Raw genomic sequence first — 20,098 nt, 5'->3', positions numbered from 1 at the left:
AGCAAAAGGAAAGAAATAACAAAGATTAGAGCACAAATAAATGAAATTGAAAACATGAAAACAATAGAGAAAATCAATAAGGCCAGAAGTTGGTTCTATGAGAAAATCAATAAGATTGATGGGCCCTTAGCAAGATTGACAAAAAGAAGAAGAGAGAGGATGCAAATAAATAAGATCAGAAATGGAAGAGGAGACATAACTACTGACCTCACAGAAATAAAGGAGGTAATAACAGGATACTATGAACAACTTTACGCTAATAAATACAACAATTTAGAGGAAATGGACGGGTTCCTGGAAAGACATGAACAACCAACTTTGACTCAAGAAGACATAGATGACCTCAACAAACCAATCACAAGTAAAGAAATTGAATTAGTCATTCAAAAGCTTCCTAAAAAGAAAAGTCCAGGACCAGATGGCTTCACATGTGAATTCTACCAAACGTTCCAGAAAGAATTAGTACCAATTCTCTTCAAACTCTTCAAAAAAATCGAAGTGGAGGGAAAACTACCTAATTCATTCTATGAAGCCAACATCACCCTCATACCAAAACCAGGCAAAGATATTACAAAAAAAGAAAACTACAGACCAATCTCTCTAATGAATACAGATGCAAAAATCCTCAATAAAATTCTAGCAAATCGTATCCAACAACACATTAAAAGAATTATACATCATGACCAAGTAGGATTCATCCCAGGTATGCAAGGATGGTTCAACATAAGAAAATCAATTAATGTAATACACCATATCAACAAATCAAAGCAGAAAAATCACATGATCATCTCAATTGATGCAGAGAAGGCATTTGACAAGATTCAACATCCTTTCCTGTTGAAAACACTTCAAAAGATAGGAATACAAGGGAAGTTCCTTAAAATGATAGAGGGAATATATGAAAAACCCACAGCTAATATCATCCTCAATGGGGAAAAATTGAAAACTTTCCCCCTAAGATCAGGAACAAGACAAGGATGTCCACTATCACCACTATTATTCAACATTGTGTTGGAAGTTCTAGCCAGAGCAATTAGGCAAGAAAAAGAAATACAAGGCATCAAAATTGGAAAGGAAGAAGTAAAACTATCACTGTTTGCAGACGATATGATACTATATGTAGAAAACCCAGAAAAATCCACAACAAAATTACTAGAGCTAATAAATGAGTACAGCAAAGTAGCAGGCTACAAGATCAACATTCAAAAATCTGTAGCTTTTCTATACACTAGTAATGAACAAGCTGAGGGGGAAATCAAGAAACGAATCCCATTTACAATCGCAACTAAAAGAATAAAATACCTAGGAATAAATTTAACCAAAGAGACAAAAAACCTATATAAAGAAAACTACAAAAAACTGCTAAAAGAAATCACAGAAGACCTAAATAGATGGAAGGGCATACCGTGTTCATGGATTGGAAGACTAAATATAGTTAAGATGTCAATCCTACCTAAATTGATTTACAGATTCAATGCAATACCAATCAAAATCCCAACAACTTATTTTTCAGAAATAGAAAAACCAATAAGCAAATTTATCTGGAAGGGCAGGGTGCCCCGAATTGCTAAAAACATCTTGAGGAAAAAAAACGAAGCTGGAGGTCTCGCGTTACCTGACTTTAAGGCATATTATGAAGCCACAGTGGTCAAAACAGCATGGTATTGGCATAAAGATAGATATATCGACCAATGGAATCGAATAGAGTGCTCAGATATAGACCCTCTCATCTATGGACATTTGATCTTTGATAAGGCAGTCAAGCCAACTCACCTGGGACAGAGCAGTCTCTTCAATAAATGGTGCCTAGAGAACTGGATATCCATATGCAAAAGAATGAAAGAAGACTCATCTCTCACACCCTATACAAAAGTTAACTCAAAATGGATCAAAGATCTAAACATTAGGTCTAAGACCATAAAACAGTTAGAGGAAAATGTTGGGAGGTATCTTATGGATCTTACAACTGGAGGCGGTTTTATGGACCTTAAACCTAAAGCAAGAGCACTGAAGAAGGAAATAAATGAATGGGAACTCCTCAAAATTAAACACTTTTGTGCATCAAAGAACTTCATCAAGAAAGTAGAAAGACAGCCTTCACAATGGGAGACAATATTTGGAAATGATATATCAGATAAAGGTCTAGTATCCAGAATTTATAAAGAGATTGTTCATCTCAACAACAAAAAGACAGCCAACCCAATTACAAAATGGGAAAAAGACTTGAACAGACACCTCTCAGAAGAGGAAATACGGATGGCCAAGAGGCACATGAAGAGATGCTCAATGTCCCTGGCCATTAGAGAAATGCAAATCAAAACCACAATGAGATATCATCTCACACCCACCAGAATGGCCATTATCAACAAAACAGAAAATGACAAGTGCTGGAGAGGATGCGGAGAAAGAGGCACACTTATCCACTGTTGGTGGGAATGTCAAAGGGTGCAACCACTGTGGAAGGCAGTTTGGCGGTTCCTCAAAAAGCTGAATATAGAATTGCCATACGACCCAGCAATACCATTGCTAGGTATCTACTCAAAGGACTTAAGGGCAAAGACACAAACGGACATTTGCACACCAATGTTTATAGCAGCATTATTTACAATTGCAAAGAGATGGAAACAGCCAAAATCTCCATCAACAGAAGAGTGGCTAAACAAACTGTGGTATATACATACGATGGAATATTATGCAGCTTTAAGACAAGATAAACTTATGAACCATGTAATAACATGGATGGACCTAGAGAATATTATGCTGAGTGAATCCAGCCAAAAACTAAAGGACAAATACTGTATGGTCCCACTGATGTGAACGGACATTCGAGAATAAACTTGAAATATGTCATTGGTAACAGAGTTCAGCAGGAGTTAGAAACAGGGTAAGACAATGGGTAATTGAAGCTGAAGGGATACAGACTGTGCAACAGGACTAGATACAAAAACTCAAAAATGGACAGCACAATAATACCTAATTGTAAAGTAATCATGTTAAAACACTGAATGAAGCTGCATCTGAGCTATAGGTTTTTGTTTTGTTTTGTGTTGTTTTGTTTTGATTTTACTATTATTACTTTTATTTTTTTCTCTATATTAACATTCTATATCTTTTTCGGTTATGTTGCTAGTTCTTCTAAACCAATGCAAATGTACTAAGAAATGATGATCATGTATCTATGTGATGATGTTAAGAATTAATGATTGCATGTGTAGAATGGTATGATCTCTAAATGTTGGGTTAATTTCTTTTTTTCCGTTAATTAAAAAAAAAAAAAGAGAGAAGGGATAATTGGAGATGAAGGGATACAGACTGTACAACGGGACTGGATATAAAAACTCAGAAATGGACAGCACAATACTACCCAATTGTAATGCAATTATGTTACAACACTGAATGAAGCTGCATGTGAGGTATAGGTTTTTTGTTTTTGTTTTTTTTGTTTTTTTTTCTTTCTATTATTGTTTTAATTCTTATTCTGTTGTCTTTTTATTTCTTTTTCTAAATCGATGCAAATGTACTAAGAAATGATGAATATGCAACTATGTGATGTTATTAAGAATTACTGATTGTACATGTAGATTGGAATGATTTCTAATTGTTTTGTTAATTCTTTTTTTAATTAATAAAAAAAAAACTGAGGGAGAAATTAAAACATTCTCAGACAAAAAGTCACTAAGAGAATTTGTGACCAAGAGACCAGCTCTGCAAGTAATACTAAAGGAAGCACTAGAGTCAGATACAAAAAGACAGAAGAGAGAGACATGGAGAAAAGTGTAGAAAGAAGGAAAGTCAGATATGATATATATAATACAAAAGGCAAAATGGTAGAGGAAAATATTATCCAAACAGTAATAACTCTAAATGTCAATGGACTGAATTCCCCAATTAAAAGACATAGACTGGCAGAATGGATTAAAAAACAGGATCCTTCTATATGCTGTCTACAGGAAACACATCTTAGACCCAAAGATAAATATAGGTTGAAAGTGAAAGGTTGGAAAAAGATATTTCATGCAAACAACAACCAGAAAAGAGCAGGAGTGGCTATACTAATATCCAACAAATTAGACTTCAAATGTAAAACAGTTAAAAGAGACAAAGAAGGACACTATATACTATTAAAAAGAACAATTAAGCAAGAAGACATAACAATCATAAATATTTATGCACCGAACCAGAATGCCCCAAAATACGTGAGGAATACACTGCAAACAATGAAGAGGGAAATAGACACATATACCATAATAGTTGGAGACTTCAACTCACCACTCTCATCAATGGACAGAACATCTACACAGAGGATCAATAAAGAAATAGAGAATCTGAATATTACTATAAATGAACTTGACTTAACAGACATTTATAGGACATTACATCCCACAACAGCAGGATACACCTTTTTTTCAAGTGCTCATGGATCATTCTCAAAGATAGACCATATGCGGGGTCACAAAGCAAGTCTTAACAAATTTAAAAATATTGAAATCATACACAACACTTTCTCGGATCATAAAGGAATGAAGTTGGAAATCAATAATAGGCGGAGGGCCAGAAAATTCATAAATACATGGAGGCTCAACAACACACTCTTAAACAACAAGTGGGTCAAAGAAGAAATTGCAAGAGAAATTAGTAAATACCTAGAGGCAAATGAAAATGAAGATACAACATATCAAAACTTATGGGACGCAGCAAAGGCAGTGCTAAGAGGGAAATTTATTGCCCTAAATGCCTTTATCAGAAAAGAAGAAAAGGCAAAAATGCAGGAATTAACTGTCCACTTGGAAGAACTGGAGAAAGAACAGCAAATTAATCCCAAAGCAAGCAAAAGGAAAGAAATAACAAAGATTAGAGCAGAAATAAATGAAATTGAAAACATGAAAACAATAGAGAAAATCAATAAGACCAGAAGTTGGTTCTATGAGAAAATCAACAAGATTGATGGGCCCTTAGCAAGATTGACAAAAAGAAGAAGAGAGAGGATGCAAATAAATAAGATTAGAAATGAAAGAGGAGACATAACTACTGACCTCACAGAAATAAAGGAGGTAATAACAGGATACTATGAACAACTTTACGCTAATAAATACAACAATTTAGAAGAAATGGACGGGTTCCTGGAAAGACATGAACAACCAACTTTGACTCAAGAAGAAATAGACGACCTCAACAAACCAATCACAAGTAAAGAGATTGAATTAGTTATTCAAAAGCTCCCTAAAAAGAAAAGTCCAGGACCAGACGGCTTCACATGTGAATTCTGTCAAACATTCCAGAAAGAATTAGTACCTACTCTCCTCAAACTCTTCAACATAATCGAAGTGGAGGGAAAACTACCTAATTCATTCTATGAAGCCAACATCACCCTCATACCAAAACCAGGCAAAGATATTACAAAAAAAGAAAACTACAGACCAATCTCTCTAATGAATACAGATGCAAAAATCCTCAATAAAATTCTAGCAAATCGTATCCAACAACACATTAAAAGAATTATACATCATGACCAAGTAGGATTCATCCCAGGTATGCAAGGATGGTTCAACATAAGAAAATCAATTAATGTAATACACCATATCAACAAATCAAAGCAGAAAAATCACATGATCATCTCAATTGATGCAGAGAAGGCATTTGACAAGATTCAACATCCTTTCCTGCTGAAAACACTTCAAAAGATAGGAATACAAGGGAACTTCCTTAAAATGATAGAGGGAATATATGAAAAACCCACAGCTAATATCATCCTCAATGGGGAAAAATTGAAAACTTTCCCCCTAAGATCAGGAACAAGACAAGGATGTCCACTATCACCACTATTATTCAACATTGTGTTGGAAGTTCTAGCCAGAGCAATTAGGCAAGAAAAAGAAATACAAGGCATCAAAATTGGAAAGGAAGAAGTAAAACTATCACTGTTTGCAGACGATATGATACTATATGTAGAAAACCCAGAAAAATCCACAACAAAATTACTAGAGCTAATAAATGAGTACAGCAAAGTAGCAGGCTACAAGATCAACATTCAAAAATCTGTAGCTTTTCTATACACTAGTAATGAACAAGCTGAGGGGGAAATCAAGAAACGAATCCCATTTACAATCGCAACTAAAAGAATAAAATACCTAGGAATAAATTTAACCAAAGAGACAAAAAACCTATATAAAGAAAACTACAAAAAACTGCTAAAAGAAATCACAGAAGACCTAAATAGATGGAAGGGCATACCGTGTTCATGGATTGGAAGACTAAATATAGTTAAGATGTCAATCCTACCTAAATTGATTTACAGATTCAATGCAATACCAATCAAAATCCCAACAACTTATTTTTCAGAAATAGAAAAACCAATAAGCAAATTTATCTGGAAGGGCAGGGTGCCCCGAATTGCTAAAAACATCTTGAGGAAAAAAAACGAAGCTGGAGGTCTCGCGCTACCTGACTTTAAGGCATATTATGAAGCCACAGTGGTCAAAACAGCATGGTATTGGCATAAAGATAGATATATCGACCAATGGAATCGAATAGAGTGCTCAGATATAGACCCTCTCATCTATGGACATTTGATCTTTGATAAGGCAGTCAAGCCAACTCACCTGGGACAGAGCAGTCTCTTCAATAAATGGTGCCTAGAGAACTGGATATCCATATGCAAAAGAATGAAAAAAGACCCATCTCTCACACCCTATACAAAAGTTAACTCAAAATGGATCAAAGATCTAAACATTAGGTCTAAGACCATAAAACAGATAGAGGAAAATGTTGGGAGATATCTTATGGATCTTACAACTGGAGGTGGTTTTATGGACCTTAAACCTAAAGCAAGAACACTGAAGAAGGAAATAAATAAATGGGAGCTCCTCAAAATTAAACACTTTTGTGCATCAGAGAACTTCATCAAGAAAGTAGAAAGACAGCCTACACAATGGGAGACAATATTTGGAAACGACATATCAGATAAAGGTCTAGTATCCAGAATTTATAAAGAGATTATTCAACTCAACAACAAAAAGACAGCCAACCCAATTACAAAATGGGAAAAAGACTTAAACAGACACCTACCAGAAGAAGAAATACGGATGGCCAAGAGGCACATGAAGAGATGCTCAATGTCCCTGGCCATTAGAGAAATGCAAATCAAAACCACAATGAGATATCATCTCACACCCACCAGAATGGCCATTATCAACAAAACAGAAAATGACAAGTGCTGGAGAGGATGCGGAGAAAGAGGCACACTTATCCACTGTTGGTGGGAATGTCAAAGGGTGCAACCACTGTGGAAGGCAGTTTGGCGGTTCCTCAAAAAGCTGAATATAGAATTGCCATACGACCCAGCAATACCATTGCTAGGTATCTACTCAAAGGACTTAAGGGCAAAGACACAAACGGACATTTGCACACCAATGTTTATAGCAGCATTATTTACAATTGCAAAGAGATGGAAACAGCCAAAATCTCCATCAACAGAAGAGTGGCTAAACAAACTGTGGTATATACATACGATGGAATATTATGCAGCTTTAAGACAAGATAAACTTATGAACCATGTAATAACATGGATGGACCTAGAGAATATTATGCTGAGTGAATCCAGCCAAAAACTAAAGGACAAATACTGTATGGTCCCACTGATGTGAACGGACATTCGAGAATAAACTTGAAATATGTCATTGGTAACAGAGTTCAGCAGGAGTTAGAAACAGGGTAAGACAATGGGTAATTGAAGCTGAAGGGATACAGACTGTGCAACAGGACTAGATACAAAAACTCAAAAATGGACAGCACAATAATACCTAATTGTAAAGTAATCATGTTAAAATACTGAATGAAGCTGCATCTGAGCTATAGGGTTTTTTTTGTTTTTGTTTGCTTGTTGGTTTGTTTGTTGTTGTTGTTTTTTACTATTACTACTACTTTTATTTCTTTTCTTTATATTAACATTTTATATCTTTTTCTGTTGTGTTGCTAGTTCCTCTAAACCGATGCAAATGTACTAAGAAACAATGATCATGCATCTATGTGATGATGTTAAGAATTACTGAGTGCATATGTAGAATGGTATGATTTCTAAATGTTGTGTTAATTTCTTTTTTTTTCTTTCCGTTAATAAAAAAAAAATTAAAATTAAAAAAAAATCCTATTAAGAAGATGAAAATACAAGGTATGGACTGGGAGAAAATATTTGGAAGTCACATATCTAGAATATATACAGAACTCTCAAAACTCAACAGTTAAAAAAAAAAAGCAAGCATGAGGAGGCTACTCAGGAAGTTGCTCTTACAAAGCTTCAGGTGGACATTGCTACCTATCATAACCTGCCAACCCCAACCAGGACCATTCCAGCCAATCCTAAAGAACACCTAGGGCAATATATAAGATTCCACAAGGGTTCCATGCACTAGAGCAACTTTCCAGAAACCTACAACCTTCAGATGGGTCCTGAAACCTAGAGGGCCCAACCTCTCCAGAATATCAGATAGTCCCATCTTCCTATCCCGTATTAGTGACAGACCCTTCCAAAATGAAAAGGTTAGAATGGCCACAGTCTAAACACTCATAATGAGAGAGACGGAAAGATCAAAGGTGATGGTGGAGTTATACAGTAAAGATAGGATTCACAAATTAATATGATTGCTGAATCATTAAATTGATATCTCTTTTAGTCTCCAGTATCTTAGAGCAACTAGAAGTAAAAACCTAAAATTTCAAAATTGTAACCCATGTCAAACTCTGAAATATGTTCTACAACTAATTGTGGTGCTGTGCTTTGAAATTTTTGCTTTTTTGTATATGTTATTTCTCACACAAAAAAAAGAAAGAAAAAAGGCCACTGTGATGATAAAAAAAAGTAAGCCCTCTAGCCTCCTATATTCTGGAGCAGCTAGAAGGAAAAATGTGAGAGGATCATATGGTAACCCATGACAAACTCTGAGATCTGTCCTATAACCACTTGTTGAAGAGTGCTTTGAAAACAATTGCTTTTTCATTTCTTTGCTTTGTATATGTTATACTATACAATAAAAAAGTTAATTGAAAAAGCAAGCAGTCACTTATAAAATGGGCAAAAGATATGATCAGATAGTTCAACAAAGAGGAGATGGTGATGGCCAATAAGCACATGAAAATAGGCTCAACATCATTAGCCATTAGGAAAATACAAATCAAAATACAATGAGATATTGCTGAACACCTATTAGTACAGCTAAAATGAAGCATGGTGATCATACCAAATCTGGTAAGGCTATGTAGAAACTACGTCTCTCAAACATCGTCTGTGGGAATGTAAAATGGTCCAGACACTCTGGAAAACAGAGTGAAAGGGCAAACCACAATGTGGGGAAAACATCTGCAATGTCTATAACCCACAAAGGACACCTGCAAATCAATAAGAAGGTATAAACTCAACATAAAAGGGACAAAACAGGCACTTCACAAAAAAGAAAATTAAATCTCATTAATTATCAGGGAAATACAAATTTAACCTACAATGGGATGTTGTGATTCATTCATCCTTTAAATGACTGCTTAACTTTACAAGAATGTGGAGACACCCATATATTGGGAGTAACAATTAGTAAGACCACTTTGAAACTCTTTAGTACCATCTACTAAAAGTCATTCCTTCCACCCAGCAATGTATACCCAAGAATGAGTGCATTTATTCACCAAAAGACATGTACAAGAATATTCAAGGCAGCATTATTTACAGTCGCCCCCAACTAAAATCAATCCAAATATCTGTCTACATTAGAACAGCTATATAAATTGTGGTAGAGTCAAACAAAGGTATGCTATACAAGATTAGAAAGAAAAAAAAACACTGCTACATGCAGAAAAATGTATGATTTTCACAATGCTGCCCCAAAGAAGCCAGACTCAAAAGAATACACACCATATGATTCCACTCACATGATGAAAAAAGTCAGGACTTGCTTTCTTGGGGGAGTACGGTGGAGACCGATAGTGCCGCTAGGGGGCGCAAGGTGGGCCTCTGATCTGACCCGCGTGCGGTTCTGTGAGCATAGACCACTGGCATAGGATTCAAAGCCGTTGAAGGTTATATTATAATAGGTGTGCACTTTTCTTTATCTATGTTAAATTTCAATTTTTAAAATGTATTAAAAGGAAAAAAGAACTCAAGGAACCGAAACTCTCATACACTATTGGTAAGAATGTAAAATTGTATAACCGCTTTGAAAAATAGTTTGGGAATTCTTTAAAAATTAAACCTATGCATGCAATACACCCAGCTACCCCCCGCCCCAGGTATTTACCCAAAAGAAACAACGTTTGTACCAACATACAGACTTGCATGATTCATAGCAGCTTTACCTGTAATATCCAAAAACCGGAAACAACATAAATGTCCATTAACAGGTGACTGCATAAACAAATCGTGGTATATCCATACCATAGAATATTACCCAGCAATAAAAAGGAATTAACTACTGATACACGCAACAATATTAATGAACCTCAAAATAATTATACTGCATAAAAAAAAAGCCAGGGGGGAAAAAAGAGTTCATACTCCAGGATTTCATTTACTTTGCATTACTAGGAAATGCAAATCAATATACAGTAACAGAAAGCAGATCAGTGGTTGCTCAGGGGTGAGGAGAGAGGGAGGGGTGGATTACAAAGGGACATGAGGAAAACTTGGTGGCGGAGGGGGTGGGTAGTTGACAGAAACATTATTTTGGTTATGGTGATGATTTACAGGTATATTCGTATGTTAACATATGTACACATAACTAAATATGTGCACACATTAAATATGTGCAGTTTAACGCAATTTAATATTCCCCAATTATACCCAATAAACTTGTAAAAAACAGTTTGCATATTTGAAAAATACTTGTTCAGTATTTTCAGATTCGTGTTTACAATCCGAAATTTTGTTTCAAGAACAAGACTCTAATTTGTGAATCTACTTGATGTCAAAGGCTTTTATTTGTTTTTCTCAAGCATTACATACTCCCCATGCTGAGGAGACCATCCAATAGAGCTGCCAAGAGCATGAGTGCTGGAGTAAAGTGTCTGCTCTCAAACCAGACTCTGACATCTAGTTGCTCTAACATGAATAGATCTGGAGAATATTGTGCTAAGTGAAAGAAGCCAGGCACTTAAGGACATATATTGTATGATGCTGTTTATATGAAATGTCCAGAATAGGCAAATCCATAGAGACAGAAAGTGGACTTGTGGTTGCCAGGGTCTGGGGGGAGGGGAGAAAAGAGAGTGATACTTAATATATTCATGGACTTTAGGGGGTGATGAAAATGTTCTGGGATTAGATGGTGGTGATAAGCATTGTGAATATATTACAAACTACTGTGTTGCACCCATTAAGATGGTTAAAATGGTGAAAAATATATTATGTGAAACTTACCTCAATTAAAAAAAAATGGATAATACTGACCACATAACCAAGATGAGTGCAAACATTGTCAAAACTAATCCATCTTACCTTGAGCAGGGCATGAGAGTCTGTAGATTTGTCCAGAGTGATGCCCCAATAAATCCCAGAGTGATTTGAACAGTGGATAAAAATGTATTTGCAAAGCCCCCTTGGGGGAATGGCAAGAAAGGGGGAAAACTCAACTTCCCCAAGTGGAGAATTCTTGATATTCTCACAAGCAGTGGGGACAACCAAAGCAATAGGCGAAGCCCTCAATCTGGGGTGTTGTTCATATGAAGCATCCCTGCAAAGGATAGGCTAAACCTACTTAAAATTAGACCTAAGAGTCACCCCAGAGAACCTCTTTTGTTGCTCAGATGTGGCCTCTCTCTCTCTCAGCCAACACAACAAGCAAACTCATTGCCCTCCCCCTCTTTACATAGGACATGACTCCCAGGGGTGTGGACCTTCCTGACAACGTGGGACAGAAATCCTAGAATGAGCTAGGACTCAGCATCAAGAGATTGAGAAAATCTTCTCAAGCAAAAGAGGGAAGAGAGAAATGAGACAAAATAAAGTATCAGTAGCTGAGAGATTCCAAACAGAGTCAAGAGGTTATCCTGGAAGTTATTCTTACACATTATACAGATAGCACCTTTTTAGTTAAGGTATAATGGAGAGGCTGGAGGAAACTGCCTGAAACTGTAGAGCTGTGCTCCAGTAGCCATGTTTCTTGAAGATTATTGTATAATGATATAGCTTTCACAATGTGACTGTGTGATTGTGAAAACCTTGTGTCTGATGTTCCTTTTATCTACCTTATCGACAGATGAGTAAAATATATGGATTAAAAATAAATAAATAATAGGGGGAACAAATGCTAAAATAAATTTAGTAGCTTGAAATGCTAGTGATCAATGAAAGGGAGGGGTAAGGGGTATGGTATGCATGGATTTTTTGTTTCCTTTTTATTTCTTTTTCTGAATTGATGCAAATGTTCTAAGAAATGATCATGATGACGAATATACAAAAAATTAAAAAATAAAGTTCTGGTACATGCTACAAAAAAAAAACTAATCCATCTTAACACTGAAGATGTGCATTTTTTTTGTATGCAAATTGTGCCTCAATCGAGAAAAAGTGGGTAATAAGATATCCCCACAAATACCAAATACATCTATTTGGGGACCAAACAGCAATAGCCCCAGATCTGCATGGTATCAGCTCCACAATAAGAGAAAGCTGAGGAAAGCAACAAGGCGTCTGATAAATCTGAGAACAGGAACCCCAAAATAACCAACAGATATTGCCTGGAAAGCAAAATGGGCCAATATGAGTTCATCAGCTGGGAGAGGCTTTCAGCATTCCAATAGCAGTGAGTACAAGCAGTACACAGTAAGGACTGCAGCGTCTGCCCTTGTGAATTCTCACAACTGACCTGCCTGGGCTCCCTGCAAAGAGCCCCTCACTGCTGGGACAACAGAGATGAATAAATGACAATGTCCTGGTAAAAATAGGGGAGAGGAGCACAGCCAGGTCACTTCAGGAGGTAACTCACACTTCTTAACACTATACAAAAACAACAGAAGAGGGCGCTCTAGGAAGCTAGAAAAGCTGCCCTGAGCCACACCCCCTTGGAAAAGTTCAGGAAAACTCATTTCCAGTGAAAATATGCAGGTCACATCCCCTATAATATTATTATAAGAAAACAAAAATAAGGAAAGAGTAACATCCCAACAGACCATTAAAACATGCCATAACAATAAGCCACAGTACTGATCAGAACTGTAAATTTCTATTGTAAAATGAGCTAAATGGCATTTTAAATTACACTAACCATGAAATGAAAGCATAAGTAAGAACTAGCGCAACTCAAAAATGAGGTGACAGAACTCAGAAAAGAATTAAAAATGAAAGAAAAAATTACTTCAGAAATAAATTCCAATCTAGAAAGAACAAATGAGCAAATAAATACAATTGATAACAATCTTAAGAGAAATAGAAGGTGAACGGGAGAAAAAAATTTAAATAAAAAAGAATTATTTTAATCGATTTAAAAGGATTAGAGAAAAAGTAACAAATACCAAAAATAGGCAAACAAAATCAACATATGGGTAACAGAAGATAGGGAAGAAAAATTTTAAAAAAGGAACAGAACAAATGCCAAAGTTTTCTCAAAAATATTTGATATTTTGAGAATGTGCAAAGTTTTGATAATCAAATAGTATTTAAGATAATGTTTAGTATTTAGAACCTAAGAAACTCTGGTATCTGTATCTATAGATGCTTTCCTTCCTTGCTTTAATTTTAAATTAGTTTATGAAACATGTTGTACAAACACGCTTTACAATGATTATTTAGATTTTTTTAATATGCCTATGATAAGCTAACTAAGATATTCATTTCAGGTGGTTAAGATTTTCATATGTTAATTATAACAATATTTGTATTTTCATATTTTCCTGAAATCAGGAAAATGTTTAGTAACATAGGTCATTATTATAGCAACATAGATATTTATAATAACTTTCTACTTGATATTTTGAGAACATTCACAGTTTTGACAGCTGATCAAATGGTATTTAAGTTAGTGTTTAATATTTAGAATTTAAGAACTCTGCTATCTGAATTTGTAGGGGTTTTTTCTTGTTGCCTTAATTTTAAATTGGTTTATGAAACTTAATGTGCAAACACAGGTTTTACTATGATTATTTAGATGCTTCATTTAAATATGCCTATGGTTAAACTAGGATATCCATTTTCGGTGGTTCTAAGTGCATTGTTTATTTTTCTTAAATAAAAAACAAAGTGAAACAAACCTAATGCAAACAAATTCACTGTAAAAAGGTAAATCTGAGACAATGAACTTGGATTTTAGATAATATCAAGGTGTTGTTAACTTTATTAAGTGTGATAAAAGTGTTGTGGTTATGTTTTGCTTTGTTTTTAAATTCTTATCCATCAGCACACATTAAAGATTCATACATTGCTATGTATTTGCAGGTGAAATGATAGAATATCTAGGATTGGCTCTGAAGTACTTGAGAAAAAAATGAAGCAGGGAATGGAAAGCGGTAGTGAAGCAAGAGATCAAGTGTTAGTAACTGTTAGAGCTGGGTGATGGGGGGGCTTGTTATACTATTCTGTCTACTTTTGTATATGTTTGAGAAATACCATAATTTTTTTAAGTTAAATAAGAATGAAAGATATTGAAAAAAAGAAAATATGAGCCAAGGATTTCATTGGCTCAGCAAAACTGGTTTTCAAGTAGAAAGGGCACAAACTGTTACCAACATGTAAAAACTTAGGGAATATTGGTCCCATGAGCCCTTTCTGAGAAATCTACTAAAGAATGAACTTCAGACAAGCACAATTATTAAAGAAACATTAACATAAGGACTGCTGGTTAGCAGTAAACATGTGGCTGTTTAGAGATCTAATACTAAATGAAGGTTTAAAGCGAGAGATTGTAATGGGCAATGACTGAAGTTCAAATAATGTAGATAGAGTTAATTATTTTTAAAACAGGAGACCAGATGCACAAAAGTATTTTAACTGATGCTGTAATAGAATTGGTGATCATATTAGTACTGTTATTGTGATACTGTTTTGTGTGAATGGGAGATGAAGTAAATGAGGACCTGTGGGATATTCTAATTTATCACCTCTTGTGACCTTGAGAAACAAGATTGCAGGTATGGAAGAGAGGAGATACAGATATAATATCAAAGAGATTGAATTAGCTCTGTTCGCTTAAGAGGCCTGAAACAATGACCAATCTAGTATGAATGGTTACCCCTATAATTCAGATTGCACGAAATAACAGTTTCTGTTCAAAAAAGCTAGGGATTCTTGGGAGAAATTACTGATTCCTGGTTTAGGGCAGGAAATGTATAACACGTGCCTGAAACATCTTGTCATATTAGATAAAGAGGAAGTTATCAAGCTGCTAAGATGTTTAAAAGGATGCAGAAGCCAACTTGAAGAGGCTCTCACCAGGGAGAAAAGAGACAATTTGAGCTTCAAAGAGGATAAGAATTGCAGTTTATTGAAACACATCAATCAGTGAGTTAATAATGATACTAAAAATGATTTTTTAAAAAGTAATTGGTCATCATAAGAGAATGATATGAAAGCAAGTCATTATCTTGAATGAAGCATTTATTCTGCCTTTTCCATATATTTTATGAATAATCAAATAGTAGATGAGGAAAAGGTACTCCAACTAATAAATGGGAAAAAAGGAAGAATTAGAATACCGCTATTTTGCAATCCGAAATGAATTCATAAATTTAGGCATTGAGCATTCATGACTGCTAACATCAGACACAAAAAGTAGACAACCAGACATCATGTGCCTTCTGATGAAAGAGCGCAGCAGCACTGTATCTTTCCCAAGGATACTGAACCCAAGTCCGATCAAGCCAGTGGGTCCAGCTGCCCATTTGCAAGAAATACAAAAACCAGAGCAGTATGTTTGGCTATACCCCAAATATGTATCAGCAAAATCCAGACTGTGGGAAACTCTGCAGGTCAAACAGTCTCATTCTTCAACAGATAAAATGAAAGGAAAAGTAAGAGATGGAGAAGGAATACATATATTAAAAGGCTTAAAAGATGTATAATAAATTTTGAACAGGAAAGACTAAGCTATAGTGTCCAGAGATGCACACTTGAGCAATAAAACTAACAATAACACAAAGAAATTATCACTATAAAATTCAAGATAGGCCATGCAGGAGACCGAGGTTCGAGTCTCAACCTGTGCACTCCCCCCACCCACTCCCCAAAAAAATCAACAAATTGTGCTGCAATAACAGATAGTCACATGGAAAAAGAATGAAATGTGACCCCCACCATACTGTATCAAAAAAAAGTCAGGATAAGGACTACCACATATGATCAAGATGGATCACGATTTACTTTCCTTCCCAAAACAAATTTAAAAACTAGAAAAAATATATGAAAAAAAACTGTTTTCAGACATTGGATATCTGGTGGCACAGGACAGAGATCCTTGAGAGATGGGAAACAAGCAAGGTGAGCCCCAAAATCGTGGCAGCTTATTGTCTGGGATGCGTCTCAAGGCCACAATGCAGAGAGGGAAAATACACGGGTCTGGGGTCTCCGTAAGTTGAGGAGACAACATTGGGAGTTCGAGGAAGCCATGTGGCTAGAGTCTACAGAACAGAGCACTGGAGAGGAGAGAGGTGTACAGAGGGTACTCCTTGAGTACTGATCAGCACCTGTGTACTGGGGAAAGAATCACCCAAGAAGAGAAGGGAGAACAATTTCTGGAACTCTCAAAGAACCAGGAATTGTTCGTGGTCCCACCAACCAGTATGCAAACCCTGGTAATTCATGAGACGTTGAGTAGTGAGACAAAATCAGCCCTAAAGAAATGCAAATCAAAACCACATGAAATACCATTTCACAGACACTAGAATGGCTACTCTTGGGGAAAAAAAAAAAACAGAAAACTACAAATGTTGGAGAGGATGTGGAGAAATAGGAACACTCATTCATTGCTGGTGGGAATGTAAAATGGTGCAGCCACTGTGGAAGACAGTATGGCAGTTCCTCAGGAAACTAAGTATAGAAGTACACATGACCCTGCAATCCTGCTACAAGGTATATACACCCAGAAGAATTGAAGGTAGTGACTCAAATAGATATTTGCACCCCGATGTTCATAATGGCATTATTCACAATTGCCAAAAGATGGAAGCAACCCAAGTGTTCATCAACCAATGAACGAGAAACAAAATGTAGTATACACATATGATGGAATATTACTCAGCCATAAAAAGGACTGCAGTCCTGATGCATGTAACAACATGGATGAACCTTGAGGGCATTATGCTGAGTGAAATAAGATAAACATAAAAGGACACATATTGTATGATCACACCAATATGAACTAATTATAATGAGCAAACTCATAAAGTTAGAATCTAAAATATAAGTTACCAGGGGGTTGATTGGGGTTAGAGAATGCAGAGTTGATGCTTAACTTGTACAGAATTCCTATTTAGATTGATTGTAAAGGTCTGGAAATAGGGGGTGGAGGTCGTAGCACAGAATTGTGAGTGTAATTAACAGCACTGAAATATTTAGATGAACATGAATAGTACAAGTATAACAACGTTCTTTCATGAAATATAACAAAGGTACAACACTAATATAAGGTGTTAATAATAGGGTGGCATATGGGAAAAATACACCTAATGTAAGCTATGGACAATAGTTAATAGTACTATTTTAATACTCTTTCATCAATTATAACAAAAGTAACTACTATTTAAAAAATAGTACAATTCTAAAAAATGCTACCATCAATTGTAAAAAATGTTCCACACCAGTGCAAGTTGTTGATGTGGGGTGGTGTATGGGCATCCCATATTTTATGCATACTGGTCTGTAAACCCACAACTTCTTTAATAACAATTAAAAAGAGAAAAAAGCAGCCCTAAGACAAAGGCAGCTCTGGTCCCAGCCAGCCAAGCTTAAAAGTAAGCTTCAAAATGATCAAACTGTTTCCAAGTAAATTTACTGCATTCAAGAAGTGAACTCAAGAATATTTATAGCAATGCAAAATATCCAGTTCCCCACAAAATAAATTCACATAGTCTTAATCCAATAAAAAAAAATACCAGGTATGAAAAGAACAGAAAAATATGACCCATAATGAGGAGAAAAATCAGTCAATAGAAACAGACTCAGAAATGACACAGATGGTAACATTAGAAGACAAAGACATTAAAACATTTATAATAGTGGCCCATATGTTCAAGAATGTAGAAGAAAAATGGAGCATGTAGAAACATGAAAAAATATATTTTTAAAACTCCAAATGAACTTCTAGAGATTAAAATCGAGATTTTTCTTCAAAACATACTAGATAGGATTAACCATGTATTAGAATGGTGCATGGGTAATTCAGTGGTAAAATTCTCACCTGCCATGTGGGTCTGGGTTCAATTTCTGGCCCCATGTACCAAAAAAAAAAAAAAAATCCAGTCTATTAAACACTATGGGGAGGGGGGAAGATTAACGAACTTGAATTTATAGCAAAAGAAAGTATCCAAAATAAATCACACAGAGAAAAAATACCAAAAAGAAAAATGAACAGAATACCAGTAAGCAGTGGGGTAACTTCCAACAGCCTAAAAATGTGCAATTGGAATCTCCAAAGGGGGAAAGTCAGGCCCAAAATTTTTTTCAAGAAATAATGGCTGAATTTTTTTCAAACTTTTAAAAATTTGTTCAAAATTATTACACCCACAGATTCAAGAACCTCAATGAGCCCGTGCTGGTTTAAAATTATTGTGTACCCCAGAAAAGCCATGTTTTTTAATCCTCATTCAGTATTGCTGAGTGGGATCTTTTTTATTGTTTCCATGGAGATGTGATCCACCCAATTGTGGGTAGGATCTTTTCATTGTCTTCACTCAATTAAGGTGGCATTGCTTTCAGACGGAACCATTCTGGATAAAGTTTGAGACCCACAGAGAGCCCACACAGAGACCTTTAGAGCGGAAAGAAAACATCCCCAGGGAAGCCGTTGAAGCAGGAAGAGAAAGCTAGCAGATGTCACCATGTGCCTTCCCAGCTGACAGAGAAGCCAAAGACCCCAGTAGACGCCAGCCACTTGCCTTCCTACCTGACAGAGGTGTTCCGGATGGCATCAGCCTTTCTTGAGTGAAGGTAACCACTTGTTGGTGCCTTAATTTGGACATTTCACAGCCTTAGAGTTGAAACTTGCAACTTAATTAATTCTCCTTTTTAGAAGCATTCTGTTTCTGGTATATTGCATTCTAACAGTTTTAACAAACTAAAACAGAGCCCTAAGCACAAGAAACAAAATAAGTACCCTACTGAGGCATATCATAATCAGACTGCTTAAAACCAGTGATAAAGATCAAATTTTTTAGGCAGCCAGAAGAACAAAGAAAAAAATGACAACCAACTTTTTAATGGAGATCATGCAAGCCAGAAGATACAGGAGGGTCCCACCCTGACCAAGATGGTGGAGTGAGACGCTCCAGGGCTCTGTTCCCCTGCAAAAACTCTGAACAACCAACAATAACTAGCAGAAACCTCTCTCTCAAAGTTCAAAAAAATAGCTAAAGAACTGAAGTAACAGCGAGTGCCAAATCAAGGAAAAACAACTTAAAAATGGTAGGATCTCATGGCACCCTTACTGGTCCCTCCTCCAAAACCCCTACTAGCTTGACGCTGAGCCAGCCCATGTCAATAAAAGATTAATGAACTTAAATATATTGCAATAGAAAGTGCAGGCTCCTGGTCCTGGTTCTGAAGAGAACAGAGTAACCTTCATATACATACTAGGTGTATATATATATATGTCTAGGCCAGTCTCTCTGGTGGCACCCCAAAGGATTGAACCAGGACATTCATCACAGGCTCGCCATCCCAGAGCTTACCCTGCATGCAGAAGGCAGCCCATGGAGCTCTGCTACAGAAGACTGCTGTGGGAAAGCAGTCGAGTCATGGTTGCCTGGGTCAGAAGATTACTGGCTGCGGAATATATAGTTCAAACGGAAAGAATTTATTAACGGCAGGCCCACAGTTCAAGAAATGTAAAGGAATGCTTCAGGCAAAAGGAAAATTACACCAGATGGAAATCTGAATATACAAAAGAGAATGAAAAGCACAGGAAATGGTTAA

Source organism: Tamandua tetradactyla, chromosome 13 (assembly GCF_023851605.1).
Source record: "Tamandua tetradactyla isolate mTamTet1 chromosome 13, mTamTet1.pri, whole genome shotgun sequence".
Lineage (NCBI taxonomy): Eukaryota > Metazoa > Chordata > Mammalia > Pilosa > Myrmecophagidae > Tamandua > Tamandua tetradactyla.
Note: the sequence above shows the minus strand (reverse complement) of the source record.